The sequence below is a fragment of the Anas platyrhynchos genome, chromosome 6 (assembly GCF_047663525.1).
Source record: "Anas platyrhynchos isolate ZD024472 breed Pekin duck chromosome 6, IASCAAS_PekinDuck_T2T, whole genome shotgun sequence".
Lineage (NCBI taxonomy): Eukaryota > Metazoa > Chordata > Aves > Anseriformes > Anatidae > Anas > Anas platyrhynchos.
Window position 1 is genome coordinate 17,506,633 of NC_092592.1, and position 15,027 is coordinate 17,521,659.

The following is a 15,027-nucleotide window of genomic DNA, read 5'->3' on the forward strand; positions in this document are numbered from 1 at the left end:
CGTACATGGAAAGAAGAAATAGAAAACTGCAAAATACAGGACTGTAGAGAACACAAAGTCAATGGGCTTGGCTGCCGTGTAGTCTCACGCTCTGTTGAACGTCTCTCTGAGAAACACAGTTTGACCGATTCTATTCTAATTATTAAATGACTCCTGGACTGAACTAGGGAACCTGCAATGAGTCAAAGAATTGATTACTTAGGTGTGGAGACAATTATAGCCAGGAAAGTTTAATACAGGATGGGATTTGGAGCCATGTAGATTTTGGTAGTGGGGTAACTCAGTTGTTTGTATGGACGGTACATGTGACAGAGAAACCCCTTTGAAATCACTGATTGATTCAGCATTCCTCCTTTCCCTATTGTGCTGGATCAGCTTCTGCGAGGATACATTGCTTCGTAACTTTAGGTTCTGTGGATGCTTTCTCATGCTTGGACTCAGTCCAAAGATTTTGCAGGGAAGATCATAGTTCTGAGTGATGATGCTTCCTACAGTCATTTGAATCAATTTGCTGTAGCTGGACTTTCAAGAAACAGTTCTGTTAATGCAACCTTGAATGACTGTGGACAGTTTTGTAGGGAAAGCAGCAGGCAGGGCTTTATAATGCTTCTTTGACATCTCAAATCTCAGTGAAAAGTGAGTGCTCCGCCCAGATTGAAACCCACTGCCAACTGCGTGCAGAAGCTCTAAGGATTATTGTCCCTTCTCATTTACATCCTTTCTTTGAGTCATTTCTCATTCTCATGTCCTTTGCTTGCAAGAGGCAAGTCAAAACTGTCTATAACACAGATGTGAAAATCTATACTTGTTATAAACTATGCTTTACATTAATCTTTATTAGGAAATTCCAAGATACACCTAGAGGTCCCTTTCAGAAGGCAGAGTCGTTGTATGCCATGCCTACCTATGGCGTGCTTTTCTAATGCAAATAATGCCACGTTCTACTAACTAAACATTCTCGGTTTTGTCCCCTAAAATACTTAACAGTACATTGTATGTCAAGCTGTTTATTACTTGCATTACTTTCAACTCCTAAGATACTTTTGAGGAATACAGATTAGAGAAACCCTCTACAGACAAGGGTCTTTTATGCTTTAAGCTACAGTGGATATAAGTCCTGGAAGACATGGATATAAACTTATTTCCCATTGTCCCTCTAAAACATTGTGGTGCACCGCACAGCGACCACCAGAGAGTTTATATGTGGCCCAAGCTGCGGTGCAGTTTCCTCTCCCCATCTAAAAAAAGCCTGCAAACCGTAAAAGTGCTTGCACTCACAATGACAGCTGTATCCATGGTACAATTTGTATAGTTATCAGCTGATTATTTTTTTCAGTTCTATAGGGTCTTTCCTAATCAGGTTCATGCTGTTGGAGGTTGTGGAATCCGCTTATCATACTCCTGTGATTCTCTCATTACTACACCTCTGACCTACAGGCCTATTCGTACTGGGACTGAGCCTCTCCCGCCAGTTAAATCTCCTGTCCCTTGATGATAAATGTTGCAAAGACATAATTATAAGGACTAGACTGAGGCCATTAATTTAGAGCAAAAATACTACTGTCTGTTAGGCTTTGATTATTTTAATCCCCCAAACTGGGTAGCACAATCCCAGTAAAACTCATGTTGCTGGAAACTGACCCATTGCTTTCTCCAAATCTCGCAGAGCATGCTCCAAAGCTGTTTGTTTTCCATGATCTCTATGGTTTTCTCCTTTCATATTATCTCATTTTTGTAATATCTGTCAACGTATTTGTTCTGTTGCTCTATGATCACCATCCTAATTATTTCATTTGTTTTTTGTTTGTTTGCTTAGTGAGAAAAGAAACATCTGATGATTAATCATGGACCTTTTGTCCCTAATTATGGACTTTTTGTCCCTTTCACCCTAAACGCTTAGACGTGTAACTTTGTTTACCTTTTTCTTGATCACACAGTTGACATAAGGAATTCCTGTGCTTTCTCCTGTCTCCTTTTCCCCATCAGAGATGCATCAGCATCCAAGGAAAGGAGTCAATATAAACACATTCCAGGTGGAATTTATCTTCTCTACATGCTTCCCCTTATTTGAAGCTTTCGCTTTTGGGTGGAGGCCCATGGTATCGCTCTATTTAGGCATAGCTCTTAACCCATGGAGCTTGGCTGAAACAAATTGGTATCGCATATTTAACCTAAAAGTAACAATGAAATTTCATTGCCTGTGACTTGCTGCTATTTATATGTATAACTTAGATCTCATATGTTTGACAGATTAAAATAAAAAGGTTGGAAAAAAAAAAACACAACCTCATTAGACCAACAGAGAAATAAACATGGCACCGTTAAGGGTGAGGTGAGGAACACCATAAAAGAGGGTTACGTCCAGGAAAGTGGTACGGAGGAGACAGAAAATATTGACACGCTAACATATACAAGCAAAAGTGCCATCTCAGACAAGGAAGCTAACAGGAAAACACAGGGCAGAGGGGGAAAAGGAGGGAGGACCATTGTAAAAGAGTTCAAGATCAGTGCGGAATGAGCGGGCCAAAACTAACGAGCTTCTTGTCAGGCTCTAAAAAATCAACAGATCTGCCATGTGCTTCAGCAAACTGCAGTTTCTTTCCGTAGCAAGGCGGATGCCTTTTTATCAGAAGTGTCGCTTGGTGAAATAATTGCCAGCGATAATGGTGCGATAGCAGCATACTCAGAGCACCATTTATCTATGACTATTCTATCTTTCACCTTCAAAGCTTCTACTGCCTCACAGATCACATCAAAATGACACCTCTGTCGTTAATGACAGTGGTCTAATGCGATATGGAGCAGTCAAATCACTTCTCCGGATAGGCAGAATGCTCGCGTACAAAAACTAGGCACGTACATGGGTCCTGACATTCGTATTCAGATTTGTATTTGTGAGGGAAGAGGGTGGTTTAACATACAGATTTATTCATATTTGAAACTGCCTGATTTTAGAAAGCAGGAAAAAAAAAATGCTTCTAATCCCAGCAAATTTTACTGGGATTAGAAGGCTGGGGGGGGGGGGGGGAGGGGTGGTGGTGGAAGGAGGTAGCATGCAGGCATTTAATTACTGCATCGCAAATGCCTGGATTTAGGAAATTTCTGTTGCTGCGGCCTTGGCACTGGTTAGACCGTGTCGGAGGTCAAAGATGTGAGAAGTCTTTAAAGAAACGAACAACTAAACAAGACAAATAACAATAAACATACCTTAAAATGCCTTTGTAGGCAAAAACAAGTATTTTCTGGCTCTGGTAACAGGCCATACTGCTGCGAAGCTCTTCTCAGTGGTCGTTAGTCACAAAGAAGAAAGCTGGCAAACTGCGGTTCTTAAAAAGAAAGAATTGTCTGTTTATATTCCAGTCCTGGTTCTCACTTACTACAGGACAATAAATCTCTAGGCATGAACAGTATTTCTTTTGCTTTTGTGGTATACATAAACACACATGCAACTAACACGGTGGTGGGGACGCCATTTGTTTAAGTTCCATTAGGATGTGTAGTTAAAAGCCTTACTAAAAGGTTCAATTTCTCACTTCAGTGATTAACTTTATTGCCTAAAGGTTAAGTAAAGCTTCAAAGGGAAAAATGAGTTTTAAGAGTATTGTCGTAGTTTACAAACTTTTTCAAAGGAAACATTTCCTGAAAAGGCTGTGTGGGTGGAAGGTTACGACTTGATCATAGTGTGCATTTCTGTAGTGTTTTATCTAAAAAATAGATGATTTCACAAATTAGTCAGCTTGCTTCAAATGGCGCTAACAACCACCACAAAAATGCTGCTTTGGAGACAAAGAAAGACCAATTATTTCAGCTTTTTTTTTTCCCCCCAAACATTTTTTTTCCCCTTAAATACTACTAATAATCCAAGAAACAAAAGTAATCCTAACTTCTTTCTCAGTTTAGGTGTTTGGCTTGCAAACCTGAAACTTTTGTCCATAGCCGTTAGCCGTATATCTTAATTTAAACAGCATATAATGCCAATTACTGATTATATGCCAATGTACTTTGTTTTATGTGCTGCTGGCCTTGACGATCATTGATTGTAGGCATATCTGAGCAGCTTACCTTAAAAAAAAAAAAACAGCGCAGCAATTACGTGAACCGGATTTTGATCCTAGAATGAGATTACGGGCTGGGGGGCCATAATGCTTCTGTGAAGGTAGGTCACAGGATGCTGTGTTTTGCAGAGGTAAAGAAATGGCTCCCAGCTGTGCTCAAAAAGGCGGGTAGACCATTTCTGCAAAGTTCTCATGATTATTACTTCACTGTCAGCCAGACAGCAAGATTTTCTTGGGTATTTTTTTTTTTCCTTTACCTGACCTACAATTATGACGTATAGAGACTGCCTTGCCTTGCCTTTTATTTTTCCCTTTAACTTAGTTCACTTTAGCTTTGTTTAGTTTGTTTTGTTATTGTTTTGAATTGCCCTGCCTTCTCTTTTAATTTCTTCATACCCGCTTCCTTGGGAATAAATACCAACTTGGGAAGTTGGAGCTGCTGTTCAGACTGGGTGTGTCCAGAAACCATAGAGTGCTGTGCAATACGGTGTTCTGTATTTTTTTCCTGGCCTGGACTGCAATATCATGCAAGTCCTTCCTTCTTCCCAGTATCTGTCATCCTATTGCTGAGGACTAAAAGATACTCAAACAGATATTTTGGGAAACACTCCTAAAGAGCACTGTCTCTATGGAGGCAAAACATTCCTTGGATTTCTCTGTAAAGACCTGACCTCCGGCGTTTCTTGCCCAAGCTCATTGCTGCTGGGCAGACTGAGCATGAAACAAGATGCTGCACATAAACATTACATAAAGCTCTTAAATTGCTTTACCTTCAGTTTAATTTATTTGGGGAGCCCTGATAGCCTAAAACCTCTATTTTCTCACAGGTCGGGAGTGGCGCAGAAGAAATTATCGTTTCTCCCACCAGTCCTGCTGGGATGGCATGCCTTTTACCCACAGTTGTGTTGTCTAAGGCCAAAGAAATAATTAGCCTTTGTTGCTGTTTTTTATCAGAGTTTCTATTTTAACCTTGGTATGCTATTTACACTGACATGGTATTACTAGAACATTCGATACCAACTAGATTGTGCTGGCCAGAACATTTTGCTATAAGCCATCATGCCATTTGTGAAACACAGATGCTTTTCCGTCCATTCTTAGCACCTTGTGCAAATGCTGAACAGTAAATTTAAAGGGAAAAATCCCTGTCTTCCCACGCCCATGCCTCGTACCTATCCTAAAATGATTTGCCCATTTCTTTACACATATAAATATTATATATGCATTTGCACTTTTTTTTTTAAATTATAGACAGGCTTTTACTTACATCAACAATGCCAGTATCCAATTCCAGGTTTTCTACAAATTTTCGGCATGAGGTTCTCCGGATAATGATTATCTTAAAATGCCCTACCGTTTTAATGTACAAAAATTGCTTTCCAAATAAGAGGTATAATCAACGGGACTGTCGTTTTTTCCTCATTAAAATTCATAACATTCCGACTAAACCTGTATAGCAAATACAACATCTCTTGTCTTGAGAGACACTGTAACAACATGTAAAAGCATTCTGCATTTTGTACGCAAAAAATCCCTGCATTTGGTACTCTTGATTCCTCCCCTCAAGTTCCCTCAAAAATGGGAAGTGAGAAACAAGGCCCTGGTCTGAACCTTCACGGGGGTTGGGTAATGTTCATCTGCCCTTGGGCAGAATTCATGCCATTGCTGGACTCCATACACAGTCTGTTTTTTCATTTGACTGGACTTCAACGGCTGCTTTGCTATTTCATTCTATTATTTACGTTTATGCATGCCACAAATGGTCTCTTTGTACAAATACATAGTGACTTTATACAGATAACTGCTCTGTAAAATAACATGGACCTGTCATGCTTTTGATTCTGCGTTTGCTTTCTTTGTAGGCTGGGAATTTCTGTACAAACTGTGTCTCGGAGGTGGCTTATATGAATCTCTCTCTGCGGTGTTCACCCTTATTTATGCTTACCATTATCTGCTTTTTCCAGTGTTACATGTTGAGCTTTGTTCTAAGGCGTGACCCTCGGTAGTTGCTGAACAGAGTATATATATATATATTATCTCTTTCAGGCTCCAGATTACACTTTACCTAAAAGATCGCTGTGCAAAGAAACCACTAGATGTAAGTGAGCAGTTTTTTCTCTTTAGAGTAGTAAGCATAGAAACGTTTCTCTCCCGATGATGACTTTGTAAGAAGAAATACTTCCAAAACCTCTGCCCTATAATCTTCCCAGAATCCTAACTAAAAAGCGCTTTTGGAGAATGCAAACATATACTAGTCCCAGAATGAACCTGCCCTATGGTTGCATTTTGTGCTGTACAGACATTTGGGAGCTTATCCTTGAAGATGCATTAGTCTTGATTTAAGGTCTTTTGACACATTATTACAGCACGCCGCCATTGGCTCGCACCTGCCATTCTGTCAGTCAGAGGAGAGGGAGGGGAAACAATTTTGATGTCAATCAGCAAATCCTTCGGGAGGTGTAACCTGTTAAGACATATTACCCTTTGCCCAACGCGATTTACAGACTTTGAATTTAAAGGACATGTGCCAGAAATAATTAGAGACTAATCTTTTTGTACTCGCTTATGAATGAAGGCATTTAGTACTGCCAGCACATTTATATTGTCCAGAAGAATAAAGAAACAGAGGAGCTGAGTATAGAACTACTACCATTTCATTTTCTATTACTTGATCGTGCTGGCTAAATGTTAACCTCTTCTGTCCTCATGGAATAAATATTTACAACTGTAGTTGTAACTTACGCCTAGATTAAATGTCCTGGCATGGGACAGATGATGCTGGCGGGATGCGCGATCCCTACCCCTGTTTATCAATCAATACGTTGTTTTTAAATTAAAACATATGTATACATACATGAACTTATCAAAATATTAAAATCTTGCAAATTTTTTTTCAAAAATCTGGCTCTTACACTTAGTGACTTCAAAAAACAGTCTCAATGTAGAGAATTACAACTTGCATGGGCATAGCTTGTTTCGCCTTGCAACTCTTCTACTGTAATTACTGACAGACATCAAAAGAATAACATCAACCTCAAAATCTTAATTTAGGACCTAAATCCTGAGCTGAAGGAGACCCCCCCCCCCCCCCCCCCATATTCTGGGGTTTTGAAATAACGCAAAAGAAATGATGCATTTACATGCAACTCGCTTGTTACTGCTCGCAACTCCTCTCTGGAAGGAACATCTTGTCCTTAGACTGACCTTAGAGATGCAAGCTAAAGAAAATAGCTACAAAACAAGAATAACTATGGAGTAAATAAAAGAACAGTCAGGTCAGGTACTGTATATGTTATTCTAGGGAGAACTGGAATAACACAAAATAATTATATTGTAATTTTTTTACTCTATCACGGTGTATTACTATATATACAGCTTGTTTGGGCTATGACTGGGATGGAGCTGCGGAAGGTCTGACATGCAGCTGCCACCGTGTATTATCACATCACTATTGCAGAGAATGGTTTTGGTAGCTGACCTGCAAAAACTTCAGGCACGTTGTTCAGTAGGCAAACCCTGTGCCATTCTGTCATTATTACAGCCTTAGAACAAGGGATATTCCTTTCCTCTCAGGAAACTGTGGGAGGAGGATTGGGAGGGACTGTGGGTGGAGCAAAGGGTCACGGGGATCCAGGGAAGTCACGTGTATGGGTATAAGAAGCTATGCTACACAGCAATAAATTGGCACTTGAGCTAGACACGGTGTGTCTGTCTCTGGTGTCCCTGCTCGGGGAGCAGACATCCAGGCAGCCAGTTGATGTTGTCTCTTGGGCTGAGGTAGCATGGAGAGAGGCAACAGAAACACACTCTTCTACATCTTTCTGCCCTCCCTCATTTTTTACACACATGCACGCACGCATGCGCTGGAAGAGAGAATGTAGAGTTAAGGAGAAGAAAGCGATTGCTCTCACCTGTGCCGCAGACAATAGGGACTAATACATTGCCTTTCTAGAGAAGCCAATATACCATGGCATGCTCTACTGATAGATAGTGTGGGCATCAAAATCGCACGCAATTACAAGCCACGTAATATCTGTATTCACTATTTGTATTCTCCATTTGTACTCACCAATTATTTTCATTGGGTAGATATGAACTAACACATGGACACATGCATCAGGCACATATTTGTTTACTACTATGATCTGAAGGAATGGAAGAGCTGATATATTTTTACTGGGTGATAGCAACACAAGTGTGCACTTGTAGCTGATATCTTTCCTTTGTGTCAAGTCAAACTAAATGAATCATTTTACAGTGTGAAAGACTACACCTTCTCACTTCTCATAGTTTAAATGTGTACCCTTTTTCCATGTAATTATGGTACCTGAGCACCTCTGGATATATCCCCCCCACACACACCCCCAATCCTTTTCTCTCTCTGGAAGCAACTCAGACATGACCATGTCAGCTAGTCCTTTAGCCTCTCTGATTTAGCTTGCTGTGGCATTCATTTACTTAATATATATCACTGGCAACTGTCCCTTGTCCTTAGGATATGGTGAACATGAAAAATAGTACACCAGTTTTAACACTACAAGCTAGGACTTTCTAGGATGGACTGGAACTGCTGCTTTCAGGAAACATCGGCACTCACAGCTACATGTAAGTCAGATGCCAAAAACCTATACCTAATACAAGAGTTAAACACTATGAGCAGCATCATGTCTCATATTTTGTGGTAATACTAATATAAAGAAGCCGTATGTTTCCTGATGGCAGCCAATTGCTGATTCCGCTTTTATTTTAATAGCCGTAAAGCCATTTTGGATGTTTCACAGGCAACGGAGGTGGTGGTAATGGGATTTGAATCAGACTCCTGCTTTGAACGTGGTCAGCAGAGAACCTTGTCAGTCTGGAAGGCTGTCGAATATGCTGTGACATTTAATCAACTGTTTGACTACAGGCTCACCTTTAGTGTCTGTGGTGAAGCGAACACGATTCCTCTCACCTTGCTTCACATCACACATCACTTTTCGGTGCACTGCCTTAGAGAGCTGTGTTATAGCCTTTTTTTTTTTTTTCCTGAGAGGGACAGAGTAACAGAGGTCAGCTACAGTCATGAATTTTATGAAAGGTTTGCTGGGAAACCACATTAAATGGCAACATCGGTCCATACATCAGCTCTGCAGCACTCTTATTCTGAGACTCTGCAGCCAAGTGATTTGCAGTGTACTCACATTTCATGGCCATCATTTTCAAGCAATGTCATTTGCCTTGGTATCAGACATTTCAGCTGTGCCAGAGTCCACCCGGCTGCTTGTGATAAAGTTCTTTCAGAAAAAAATCTTCACCAGAAACACGCTCCTAGGATCCTCAAACCTCCGATCTTACGAAACATGGGATATAAAGTCTTGCGCTTATACTTCAAAATACAAGAAAAGCTGAGGAGGAAAAGCCGAGAGGAAAACTGTTATTCCCAGGATTCAGAAGTTTGACAACTTTAGATTCAGAAATGAAACAGTACAATTTCATTCTACAAACTCTCTGGCAAACCTTTCCTCCATTTAGAGTGGCCTAGCAAAATCACACTAAACAAACATTTGTATCTCTGAATACTGATAGTCCCTAAGCCAGAGAAACACGTATCTTAGGCAAACAAGCAAAAACTACCTAGTATTACTATTTGCAGTGTGTTCGCTTCTAGATCAGAGGCCCCTTATATTAGCCTCCGCACAGATTAAGATAGGAATAAGAGAAGGATAGCTCTAGCAGACCTGACGCCACGTTCAAATTTTGCTGTGATCACTGCGGTTCTGATTTTGCCATTTATGACAGAAAGACATTCAGTTGCTATCAGTGAGGTCCACAGGATGCTATTTGCATGTAAGACGAGGTCTATACTACTGATATGGCAAACACAATGTTTTGTAAATTTCTGGATAGAAAATCAATGCTTGTGATGTTTTTTCCTGAGAGTATTTTTTCCAGAAATAATATCACCTCAGTTCCCCATGATACCATGTTTTCTTTTGTGTTTCATCGTATTACTGGATATCAGTAGAAGTCTTACTGTAAAATATTCAGTTGCAGAGGTAATGTCATGTCAACCACCTTACGGAACCGCCAAACTTGTCTCTACACAAACACTGAAACACGCCTCTCAGTCCCTTATGAGAAAGAAGCTGCTCTAAAAGTAGCAATACTTACTCAAAATTGTAAGGAATTGCAGGACTGCTTCCACATCATGGAAGGGATCTCTATTAAAATTGGTAAACGTTATGAAAAACTGATAGGAGTAGTAGTCCTACTGTTGTGTCAAAGATAAGTGTCTCAAAGTGCTAAACTTTGGGGCGTGATCTTTATGGAGACTTTTCATGCATCTGGGAAAATGTTTACTGGCATATTCGAGAGGGTTTTCATGAAACTTGCCACATACCTTACAGACGGACTCGTTATTGTAACTGCAGACCGTAATACATCTAATGGCTGAGTTAATTTTAGTACTATCGCTCCTACTGCTGCAATGTGACAGGCATCAAATTGTCTTTCATCTGTTCAGAAAGCCAGTCTTCACTCCAAACCTTACATTTACTTTGTATAGACTAAATGTGTCTGTCTCCCTGTGACAGTCCAGAACTTCAGCTGAGATCTTGGTTGTTAAAAATACATCTTTAGAGGACAGAAACGTGAGCTTCCTATAATACGTTACGGAAGAGTCCCATGTGATGAAGTGCCCACATGCTGAAGGAGACACATTAGCTGGTCATTGCCATCCTGAACTAGTGGGACATGCACAGAAGACCAACAGATTGACCCATGAAGCCCTCAAGGCACAAAGGATGATTGCCATGTGTGAATCTGAAGTCTCAAAAAGGGAAGGAGTTAACTCGTCTTGCGACTCAAGAAACCTATCTCTAAAGTGGCTTTATATATACATGTATATATATCTATACACGCACAAACACACACACACACACACATATATATATATATATATATATATATATATATATATAATGGACGTGCATCCCTCCTAATTTCATTACGGATCCTTAGTCCTGAGGTCTGTCTCCACAACTGGAAGAAAACAGAGCCCAAAGTTGCTGCTGTGATAGCAGCATGGTATCTAGCCCGGTCTTTTGGAAGGAGATGAACTCTTACTTCGAGCAAGAAAGGAGAGAGGTTCCCAGTAGCTATGTACACCCTTAAACATCGGAAGAAGGATCTGTAAATGCTTTCCTCAGTTTTCTTGCTTCTTCATATATCATTTCTAGTGCGGGTTTTCCAATAATCACTGTAAGTACCTGTGACATCATGTCTACTCCTCTGAAACAAAGCTGCTTTACCAGAAGGACTTATGCGGTCCGTTATCTCCACCTGGTTAGGTAGACACTCTGTATCTGTGATGGGGAAAAACTGCACCGCTGAACTCAACTCCTATTAACATTTTGATGGCCATGAAACCCTACTTCTAGTAGCTCATTTGCACCTAGGGTTTACCGTCTCGCCTTGCTCTTTTTCTTCAGTCTCCAGATGTAGTAGTTGAAAACATAGCAAAGCTTCATTGTTTTGATAAACCTTTTTTTTTTTTTTTTTTTTTTTAAACCCAACATATCTAAATTGTTGAAAAAGTCCAGCTCATCGCAGGAGTTCAAAATTACAGCCAAAGACACCGAGTCAGTTAAATGAAGGCAACAGTAAGGTGGAAGTGAAAAAATCATGATAAGTCTCCTTCCTTAAGAAACTTTATATAAAGAGATACTTCAACCACCTCAAATCTTCTTTGTATCCTACTCAGGCATTGGGAAATATCAATAAAGTACTGGCTGACTCATAAACCTCTTTACGCGTCGGGTAAAGGTTAGGAACAAGTGTTTATATGGGAAGATCAAATCTGACTGCGTTATTTGAGCTATACCCAAGAAAATTGTATAGGAAATTTCAGCATGGTATAGCATTTCTCAGATATTACGCTGTGAGTTGGACTCTCCTCCAGTAAAACCAAGTAATTCTGCGATGATGTCTCACAAACACTCAAAAAATGAGTCCTTGGTGTCGGTTTAACGCTTAATGTAGAGAACATCTCATTAGAAAATGGCCACCAGAGTAAATCTTTCCTGTGATACTTGCCACTAGTTGTTACCGCAGAGGAAGAAAAAGCCCAGAAAACATGATTGGGAAGAAGGCCAGAATTCTCTTTTCACTCCTTGCAGGCTCTCTACTTGACAAAGAGGGCAAACTGATGGGGCAGCTGCAGAAAGAAACCTGCCTTCCTTCTTTTTACATTATAGCTGTTATACAAAGCTGGAGAAATGCAGTATCCAGCACTGACATTCTGATGCTCTTTGCAAAAAGAAGAAATAAACGTGCGCCTCTGTAAATTTCAGCGGTAGAAAAAGTTTAAGAGGGTGCTGTCACCTTCTTCATGGTATATATAGCTTGGTGAATAAGGAAGAGAGAATGGGCTCTTGGCAAAACCCTTGGGCGTTCTGCGCTTAGCCTCCCCTCTCAAAATAAAATATAATGCTAAGTTTTTCATGCTGTTTTTTTGATGTATGGTTCTCTTCTACCTCATCATTCTAGTACGATTCAACAAACATTAGAGAGAAATTCTTCCGTTTAAATCCTTTACTGCAACAGAAGTAAATATCTTACTTTTAGAAAACGCATTTCTTAAAGATAAAATACAATTCTACAATACTCTTTCAGATAGATTTGCCATAAGTCAGATACTCTTGTTCAAATAATAGACTACGAACCTAATTTATCTTGTGCCTTCAGGAAGTACAGAACTTGCTCTTATTAAGGTGCTCCATTATGAGAATCTGACTGATACGATTAATTGTTTTTCAGCTGTGCTGTAGTTGTCATTGTAAGTCTTCTCATTGAAGGAAAAGGCGATTAGGGATGAAAGTATTTAACAAGAGACCAAAATGAAATGATACAGTTTTAAGGGTAGATCGCAGTTATGATGACATTTACATTGTCATTCAACAAAAATAATGACATAGAGCTGCATGGTACTCTGGCAAGGGTGACGGGAACAAACCTATTAACTTAGGAGGAAAAAATGCATCACTGCCTGATGCTATAATAATACTTTTGTATTGAGATGGCCTGTTTTTCCACTTCCCTTATGCTCCTTCCTAACTTACAGATGCAAATAGAAACAAATTCCTATTTCAGATGACCTGATTGGATCTATTGCTGGATGACTGGGATAACTAGATGTAATTTTCTTACCTTTTGTTTTCCAAAGACAAGCTTTCTTCTAAATTCCAGGGTTTTTAATATGCGACATTTATATTAGGGGCAAACCTAATTTTCAGTGCGTAATAAATCCAGAAAAACTAGCTGCCTTCTTCTGTCACTTAGAAGATATAACTCTTTCATATGTGAGGAAACAGTCCTTGTTCTATGCATAAATATAAACGACTGTACCAGTTGGTACTCTACAGCATAAAAGAGGTATGTGTAGGGAAATAAAAGCAAAGCTGAGGAAGACACTAATAATACCTGTTCCCATTAGAGCTAGACTATGCATTCCATACAGTTTGTGTCTCCAGAGGTGTAGATATCCAAGATTTTCTGTAGGTTTTGCCCAAAGTATTGTGAAGTTATACCTAACTATGGTTCTTCAACATATTGTTTCACCAAAGGACTTGCTCACAAGAACTGATGTTTCCAGTACTTCCTTGTAGGACTGATTCTGGGTCTTCTATTTGCTTGTTGACTTTTATTTAACATTTTAATTTTGTTTGCTTATTTCTTTTTATTTTAGTGTAAAAATTTGTACTAAACCAGGTTTGAGAAACTCAAAAACTGTGATCATTCAAATATTATGTCCAAGTGCAACTTGACTTCATCTCTGGATTAGTTCGTGTTGCTGTTAATCGCACTGCTTGATATCTTTTTCCAGTGCCTTCCCGGAGGGCTTTATGGAAGAGACAGCAAAATCTGAGCTTCTAATTTTTGGTTTTAATTGTGCTGAAAGGATTAAATACTAAGTCAATAGAGTTGTGTCTAAAACTTTCCATCCTTCCCCTAACACTGGTATTGCTATGAAAGCCAGCTATGCTTCACTTATTAACTTCCCTTTTTCTTCCAAAACAATAATAGAAATGGTAGCAAATGAATGAATCTTACCAGCTGCCCTTACAGGACTTACCTTTCATGAACTACTTTTCTAGAATTTAACATAGTGGGGCCCAGCTCTGACCTCTTTTTTTCATACTGAGTCATACTTCACTCTCCTCTTGCCCTTTCTACCCATCCTTTCCCCAAAGTCCTACTCAAGTTGTGAAATTAGGCTATTGTTCACACTGAGTAGGGGTCATATAACACATTCCTAAATGACTAATACCTTTCAAGTTTATCAAAACATGTACTTTGGTTTTAAAAAAAACACACATCTTCCAACAAAGTTTAACTTGTACCGCTACTGACAAACCTTTTACTCTGTATATCCTTAACTTGAATCACTACAGAGCAAGCAAAAGGGAAATTAGTAGTGACTGCAAAAACACCATGGGACCAATTCACATCTGACATGAATTGACTTCCACTGTGAGCGTAAGAGTATCTCTATGAATACTGGAGATGCTATTTAATAGGGAATAAAAATGTCTTTTAAAATTATTTTCCTACACCAGATAAATCATTTACAAGTTGAGGGGTTAGTATGAAAAGGAACCACATAGCTGTATACAGATTTTTTTTTTTTTTTTTTTAGCTTCATTTAAAAAAAAAAAAAAAGATCAAAGAGTTGAGGGACAGGCTGAAATTTTATGTACCCTGATTAACAAAAGAATACATTTTAAATGAGCTTTCTAATTATGTAGGGATATAACACACTGATGTAGTGGTTGTTAAATCGCACAAATTAAAAGGCAAAAGCTGAACTGCAACCCAGAGTTTTCAGAGCAACATCAGAGCTTGGAGAATTCATAAACCAAGTAAACCTTCTGACATAACTATAAAATGTGGTATAAACCCTAGGAAAAAATAGCCATCTTGAAAGGGTAACAGC

The 15,027-nt window shown here is 39.3% G+C and overlaps 1 long non-coding RNA gene across 2 annotated transcripts in view; it reads right to left on the reverse strand.

Moving 5' to 3' along the window:
- Positions 1–15,027, reverse strand: part of LOC140002726 (uncharacterized) — a 70,582-nt gene that overhangs the window by 2,984 nt on the left and 52,571 nt on the right. For both annotated transcript variants that reach the window (XR_011810005.1, XR_011810004.1), the window contains 3 exons: positions 9,236–9,439; positions 8,968–9,080; positions 3,208–3,326 (listed from right to left, as the gene is read on the reverse strand). This is a non-coding gene — a long non-coding RNA (uncharacterized lncRNA). The remainder of the gene's footprint in view (positions 1–3,207; positions 3,327–8,967; positions 9,081–9,235; positions 9,440–15,027) is intronic.